Source organism: Bufo bufo, chromosome 4 (assembly GCF_905171765.1).
Source record: "Bufo bufo chromosome 4, aBufBuf1.1, whole genome shotgun sequence".
NCBI lineage: Eukaryota > Metazoa > Chordata > Amphibia > Anura > Bufonidae > Bufo > Bufo bufo.
Window position 1 is genome coordinate 346,487,899 of NC_053392.1, and position 8,290 is coordinate 346,496,188.

Genomic DNA, 8,290 nt, shown 5'->3' on the forward strand with positions numbered 1-8,290 from the left:
AACTGAGGAGAAGAGTCAGAGAACATGTGCTATCCATTATAGCAGCTAAAGATGAGGAAGATGAGACACAGTTGAAGACCTTGGCAAGACACTTCAAGGAAAAACATGAATCAGATGGGTCTCTATTACGGGTCAGAGGTATCGACCGGGTTCTCATAGATACACGAAGTGGCAATTGGAAAAAAACACTGGCCCAAAGAGAAACCAAATAGATTTTTCTTCTTGGCACCATTACACCTTTTGGTTTGAATGAGGGCAACAGTTTTGCCCCATTCCTTTAATATCTGTCTTGTTGTGGAGTGTGTTCCACTGATATGACATTGTTGCCTATGGCCCGGGCTCCGAACCAGTCACTCGCTATGTGTTTTAACTGTCATTTTATACTAACATTGTTGTTTCTGTATTTTTAGTTTGTAAAATATTTTATTGTACAAATCAAAAATAATGTCATACTTTGATGATAACAATGGCATCATATTGTACATCTGCACAAATATAAATATGAATATAACAGGATAGGTCTCATTTAAGTAAAATCTCTTAATTTTTTCCATACCCCCCAAACCTTATCAAACATAGCAGTGTTATTAATCTCCCAGTGCGCTATCTGCTATAACCTATACAGGGAGTGCAGAATTATTAGGCAAGTTGTATTTTTGAGGATTAATTTTATTATTGAACAACAACAACCATGTTCTCAATGAACCCAAAAAACTCATTAATATCAAAGCTGAATATTTTTGGAAGTAGTTTTTAGTTTGTTTTTAGTTTTAGCTATTTTAGGGGGATATCTGTGTGTGCAGGTGACTATTACTGTGCATAATTATTAGGCAACTTAACAAAAAACAAATATATACCCATTTCAATTATTTATTTTTACCAGTGAAACCAATATAATATCTTAACATTCACAAATATACATTTCTGACATTCAAAAACAAAACAAAAACAAATCAGTGACCAATATAGCCACCTTTCTTTGCAAGGACACTCAAAAGCCTGCCATCCATGGATTCTGTCAGTGTTTTGATCTGTTCACCATCAACATTGCGTGCAGCAGCAACCACAGCCTCCCAGACACTGTTCAGAGAGGTGTACTGTTTTCCCTCCTTGTAAATCTCACATTTGATGATGGACCACAGGTTCTCAATGGGGTTCAGATCAGGTGAACAAGGAGGCCATGTCATTAGATTTTCTTCTTTTATACCCTTTCTTGCCAGCCACGCTGTGGAGTACTTGGACGCGTGTGATGGAGCATTGTCCTGCATGAAAATCATGTTTTTCTTGAAGGATGCAGACTTCTTCCTATACCACTGCTTGAAGAAGGTGTCTTCCAGAAACTGGCAGTAGGACTGGGAGTTGAGCTTGACTCCATCCTCAACCCGAAAAGGCCCCACAAGCTCATCTTTGATGATACCAGCCCAAACCAGTACTCCACCTCCACCTTGCTGGCGTCTGAGTCGGACTGGAGCTCTCTGCCCTTTACCAATCCAGCTACGGGCCCATCCATCTGGCCCATCAAGACTCACTCTCATTTCATCAGTCCATAAAACCTTAGAAAAATCAGTCTTGAGATATTTCTTGGCCCAGTCTTGACGTTTCAGCTTGTGTGTCTTGTTCAGTGGTGGTCGTCTTTCAGCCTTTCTTACCTTGGCCATGTCTCTGAGTATTGCACACCTTGTGCTTTTGGGCACTCCAGTGATGTTGCAGCTCTGAAATATGGCCAAACTGGTGGCAAGTGGCATCTTGGCAGCTGCACGCTTGACTTTTCTCAGTTCATGAGCAGTTATCTTGCGCCTTGGTTTTTCCACACGCTTCTTGCGACCCTGTTAACTATTTTGAATGAAACGCTTGATTGTTCGATGATCACGCTTCAGAAGCTTTGCAATTTTAAGAGTGCTGCATCCCTCTGCAAGATATCTCACTATTTTTGACTTTTCTGAGCCTGTCAAGTCCTTCTTTTGACCCATTTTGCCAAAGGAAAGGAAGTTGCCTAATAATTATGCACACCTGATATAGGGTGTTGATGTCATTAGACCACACCCCTTCTCATTACAGAGATGCACATCACCTAATATGCTTAATTGGTAGTGGGCTTTCGAGCCTATACAGCTTGGAGTAAGACAACATGCATAAAGAGGATGATGTGGTCAAAATACTCATTTGCCTAATAATTCTGCACTCCCTGTATACTTGGTCGCAGCGAGCCATCCATTGAGGGATAGTAGGCACATTTCTTGACTTCCAATTTGAAGCAATGAGGATTCTGGCCACCGCCAAGAGATGTTGTTGAAGGCGATTGGTATGCATTGAGCTACAATTTGATGGCTTTAGGCCAATCAGGCAATGTTGTGGTGACAAAGGGAAGGACTTATCCTGCAGTTTGGAGATGACATCGCACACTCCCTTCCAGAAGGGTTCTATTAAATGGCAATCCCACCATATATGTTTGAACGAGCCTTCAGAGTCAAGGCATCTCCAACACAATGGCGAGGAGTCGGGAAAAATCCTGTGTAGCTTTGCTGGAGTGTAGTACCACCTAGTGACCATTTTGAAGTAGTTCTCCTGCAATCGCACACATCTGGATATTTTGTTGGTTTGTGATAAAAGTATTCTTTTTTCATCAGAGGAAAACGTGGTACCCAGGTCCTTGTCCCAACCCTTGATGAATGGGGGGGCATTTGTTTGAGGAAACTCGAGTAGAGAGGCGTAAATTTTGGATATTTTTTTGCTTGGTTCCCTCCTCTCCAAGGACATTTGCTCAAAATGAGTGGGTATACTCCGGATCTGTGTTAGTCTCCCCGAAGTAGCTTTAACTATGTGGGCATATTGGAATTGGGTTAGATTCACGATTTGGGGTTGACCCAGAGACCCGTCATCACCCTCAGGAGGATTACCCAGTAAGTCAAGTATTGGGGTAGAATTTGCTTTGTGTCCTTCCCCCAACGTGGATCTAAATTCCGGGGAGGAATCCCATAAGACATCTCTAACCTGCAAGAGTGGGGAGATCAGTCCTGGGACCAGTTTCCCTGATATTCCAGCAAACCATACTTTGAGAGTGTTGCGTATTAGGGGATTAGTTATTTGCTTCATAATAGCCTGCCTGTGGCCTGTAAGTAGTGCTAATGAACGCAAAGGGAAGCTCACTAAATCTTGTTCCAACCCCACATCCAATCTTTCTGGTGGACTACGCATCCAATCTAAGACCCTCAATCCATGGACGGCTTTATAGTACAGAAGGAAGTCTGGGATCCCCAAGCCTCCTAGTTTCTGAGGTTTGATCACTTGGTTGTACGGCAATCTAGGCCTGGCACTGCTCCAGAGGAAACGCGACAATATCCCTTTCAGTTTAATGAAAAACACTCTTGGTATAAAAATTGGTAACGCTTGCAGGTAGTACAGGACCTTTGGAAGGATCAATGTTTTAATTAAGGTTCTGCGGCCGAACCAAGATGTAAATGGTAGATCACAAGATGTCGTCAGATCTTTAATTATTCGGGGAATATTTTTAAGGTTTTCTGTATACAACTTTGAATAATGGGAAGTGATTTTCACCCCCAGGAAGGGAATACTGCTGTTAGACCACTTAAATGGTGTACTGAGCTCTAAGACAGCTTGTAGTTGCGCATCAAGAGTTATGTTCAAGACTTGCGACTTGGTGAGATTCACCTTGAAATTAGAGAGGGACCCGAAATACTCCAGCAACACATGAATCGCCGGGAAGGCTTCAGCAGGATTTGTAATGATGAGGAGGAGGTCGTCTGCAAATGCTGCAAGTGAGTGGGTTCTCCCTTTGATGGTCATTCCCCGGATCTTTTCATCCCGCTGGAGAGCCTGTAAGAGCGGCTCCACTGACAGGATGAAGAGGAGTGGAGAAAGAGGGCAGCCCTGTCTAGTACCATTGCTAATTGTAAAGGGTGGGGAGAGTATGCTATTTACAAGAACTCTGGCGCTAGGATTATTGTACATAGCCATTACTACTTCAATAAAGCTTAAAGGTATACCAAAGACTTTCAACGCCTCACCCATAAAGGTCCAATCCACTCTATCAAAAGCCTTCTCGGCATCTGTGCCGAGAAGGACTAATGGAGTGGTAGTGGCGTGTGCATGATGAATGATATTGATCAAGCGGCAAATGTTCATCCTTCCTTCACGCCCTCCTACGAAGCCCACTTGTTCCATGTGGATCAAATGTGGTAGGAGCGACTGAAGGCGGGAGGCCAGCATCTTGGCTAGTAATTTTAGGTCCGTGTTAAGCAGGGATATCGGCCTATAGCTGGCACATAGCGAGGGATCCTTCCCTTCATTGGGAATTATCGTTATTTGAGCAGCTAGCATATGTGGGTGTAGTGATTTACCTTCCCATAATGAGTTGCAGACTAATAGAAATCTAGGCAGGAGGGTTTTTTGGAAGGAGTCATATAGTATTTCATTGGTAACCCGTCTGGGCCTTGACTCTTATGAAGGGGGGAGTCTTTAAGGGCCTTTTTCAGTTCTGCAGAATTAAAGGGGCGGGACAATACCTGTGATTGTTCACTCGTTAGCTTAGGGAGGTCAAGTGTTGCGAGCCAATTCTTCATATCTGAGAGTTTAGCTATCCGATCTATTGGCGATGTCTCTTGGTTCAAATTATACAGCTGAGTATAATAGTCCGTAAAGCAAGTCGCAATCTGCTCAGTTTGATAGACCGTTTGCGCTGATGGGGATTGTATTTTCTGAATATATGATTGGGCTTTCCGTTTTTTAAGTTGGGACAGCATAAATTTAGAGGCCTTATCACCATGTGCATAATATTTGAACTTGGCGGACAAAAATAATTTAGCTGACTTAGTGTTCAATAAGTTTTTCATTCGTGCTCTAAGGCGATCGAGCTGCATCAAAACATCAGATGTCAGCCTTTTTTTATGCAGAGATTCTGCTTTAGAAATCTGGCTTTGCAAATCTATTATCTCTGCCTCCCTACACTTTTTAAGGTAAGAGCCTAAGGATATGAAGTGACCCCTCACCACTGCCTTATGTGCCTCCCATACCGTCCCAGGGGATATTTCCAGGGAGTCATTGAGGGCAAAATATTCCTCAATCTTCTCCTTCATGCTATCTACGTGCTGTGGATTTTGCAGTAGGGTTTCATTGAGTCGCCATATCATTTCTCTTTTTGGGATATTAGGCATTTGGAAACTCATGAAAACCGGTGCATGATCCGACAATAATATGGAGCCAATTGAAGTCTTAGTACAATAAGGCAGTAGTGAGGTGGACACAAAGACATAATCCAGTCTTTGATAAGATTTGTGTGCTGGCGAATAATAAGTTGTAGTCTTTTTGTCCCAGGTGATGTGCCCTCCAACTATCAACTAATCCGCTATTATTGATGTTACTCTTAATAGATCTCAGTGCTCCATGGGAGACTGACGACCTTCCAAGAGAGGTGTCTACGTCAGGGGAAATAGCAACATTTAGGTCCCCTCCTAGGATTGTCGGGCCTTCCGCGAACCCCTGGAGCAGTGCCAGTGTGTCCCTTAACCAAGCCGCTTGTGCTGTATTCGGTACATATATACTACCAAATGTGTACATTTGCTGTCCTATCAGACCTTTGATGAAAATATACCTGCCCTCCGTATCCACCAGGGACGAACGCACCTCCAGGGGGACATGTCTGTGGACTGCTATACTGACCCCTTTAGAAGCAGATTTCGACGAGGTGCTATGAAACCACTGATTATACGACATGTGACTCAGCTTGGGCACATGCTTCGTCCTGAAGTGAGTCTCTTGTAAAAGTAAAATATTAGCTTTTTGTTTTTTCATTAAAGCACAGACCTGTCCCCTTTTGGCAGGGGCGTTCATCCCCCGCACATTAAAAGAACATACGCTGGTTACAGTCATTCACAGTATAAGGCACACAAGCTATTGTAAGCTAACCAAGAAGTTAATACTGATCTACATAATATAAGAGCATCTCTGTCAAAATTAACACAACAGAACAGTGTTGACATCTGAATCGCTGCACGTCTCCTAATTATCGCAGCAGGATCTGTAATAAGCTGTCTCTGCCACGGTGCGATTGAAGACATCATACAAAAATAGAAATAAAAATAAACTAAAGCTGACAAAACCAAAAACATAGCTCCTTTAACCACTTAAGGACCACAGGTTTATACCCCCCTAGTGACCAGGCCCTTTTTTACAAATCGGCACTCCACAACTTTAGCGGTTTATTGCTCGGTCATACAACTTACCACCAAAATGAATTTTGCCTCCTTTTCTTCTCACTAATAGAGATTTCATTTGGTGGTATTTCATTGCTGCTGACATTTTTACTTTTTTTGTTATTAATCGAAATTTAACGATTTTCTTGCAAAAAAATGACATTTTTCACTTTCAGTTGTAAAATTTTGCAAAAAAAACGACATCCATATATAAATTTTTCTCAAAATTTATTGTTCTACATGTCTTTGATAAAAAAAAAATGTTTGGGTAAAAATAAAATGGTTTGGGTAAAAGTTATAGAGTTTACAAACTATGGTACAAAAATGTGAATTTCCACTTTTTGAAGCAGCTCTGACTTTCTGAGCACCTGTCATGTTTCCTGAGGTCCTACAATGCCCAGACAGTACAAACACCCCACAAATGACCCCATTTCGGAAAGTAGACACTCTAAGGTATTCGCTGATGGGCATAGTGAGTTCATAGAACTTTTTATTTTTTGTCACAAGTTAGCTGATGCTGATTTTAATTTTTTTTTTTTTTTTTTACAAAGTCTCATATTCCACTAACTTGTGACAAAAAATAAAAACTTCCATGAACTCACTATGCCCATCATGAAATACCTTGGGGTGTCTTCTTTCCAAAATGGGGTCACTTGTGGGGTAGTTATACTGCCCTGGCATTTTAGGGGCCCAAATGCGTGCGAAGTAGTTTGAAATCAAAATCTGTAAAGAATGGCCGGTGAAATCCGAAAGGTGCTCTTTGGAATATGGGCCCCTTTGCCCACCTAGGCTGCAAAAAAGTGTCACACATGTGGTATCTCCGTAATCAGGAGAAGTTGGGAAATGTGTTTTGGGGTGTCATTTTACATATACCCATGCTGGGTGAGATAAATATCTTGGTCAAATGCCAACTTTGTATAAAAAAATGGGAAAAGTTGTCTTTTGCCAAGATATTTCTCTCACCCAGCATGGGTATATGTAAAAAGACACCCCAAAACATATTGCCCAACTTCTCCTGAGTACGAGGATACCAGATGTGTGACACTTTTTTGCAGCCTAGGTGGGCAAAAGGGCCCACATTCCAAAGAGCACCTTTCAGATTTCACCGGACATTTTTTACAGATTTTGATTTCAAACCACTTCTCACGCATTCGGCCCCTAAAATGCCAGGGCAGTATAACTACCCCAAAAGTGACCCCATTTTGGAAAGAAGACACCCCCAGGTATTTTGTGATGGGCATAGTGAGTTCATGGAAGTTTTTTTATTTTTTGTCACAAGTTAGTGGAATATGAGACTTTGTAAGAAAAAAAAATAAAATCATCATTTTCCACTAACTTGTGACAAAAAATAAAAAATTCTAGGAACTCGCCATGCCCCTCACGGAATACCTTGGGGTGTCCTCTTTCCAAAATGGGGTCACTTGTGGGGTAGTTATACTGCCCTGGCATTCTAGGGTCCCTAATGTGTGGTAAGTAGGTAAATGACCTGTGAAATTCGAAAGATGCTCTTTGGAATGTGGGCCCCTTTGCCCACCTAGGCTGCAAAAAAGTGTCACACATGTGGTATCGCCGTATTCAGGAGAAGTTGGGCAATGTGTTTTGGGGTGTCTTTTTACATATACCCATGCTGGGTGAGATAAATATCTCGGCAAAGACAACTTTTCCCATTTTTTATACAAAGTTGGCATTTGACCAAGATATTTATCTCACCCAGCATGGGTTCATGTAAGATTTTATTTTTTGACACAAGTTAGTGGAATAGGAGACTTTGTAAGAAAAAAAAAAAATAATTCCGCTAACTTGGGCCAAAAAAATGTCTGAATGGAGCCTTACAGGGGGGTGATCAGAGACAGGGGGGTGATCAGGGAGTCTATATGGGGTGATCACCCCCCTGTCATTGATCACCCCCCTATAAGGCTCCATTCAGATGTCCGTATGTGTTTTGCGGATCCGATCCATGTATCTGTGGATCCGTAAAAAACATACGGACATCTGAATGCAGCCTTACAGGGGGGTGATCAATGACAGGGGGGTGATCAATGACGGGGGTGATCAGGGAGTCTATATGGGGTGATCACCCC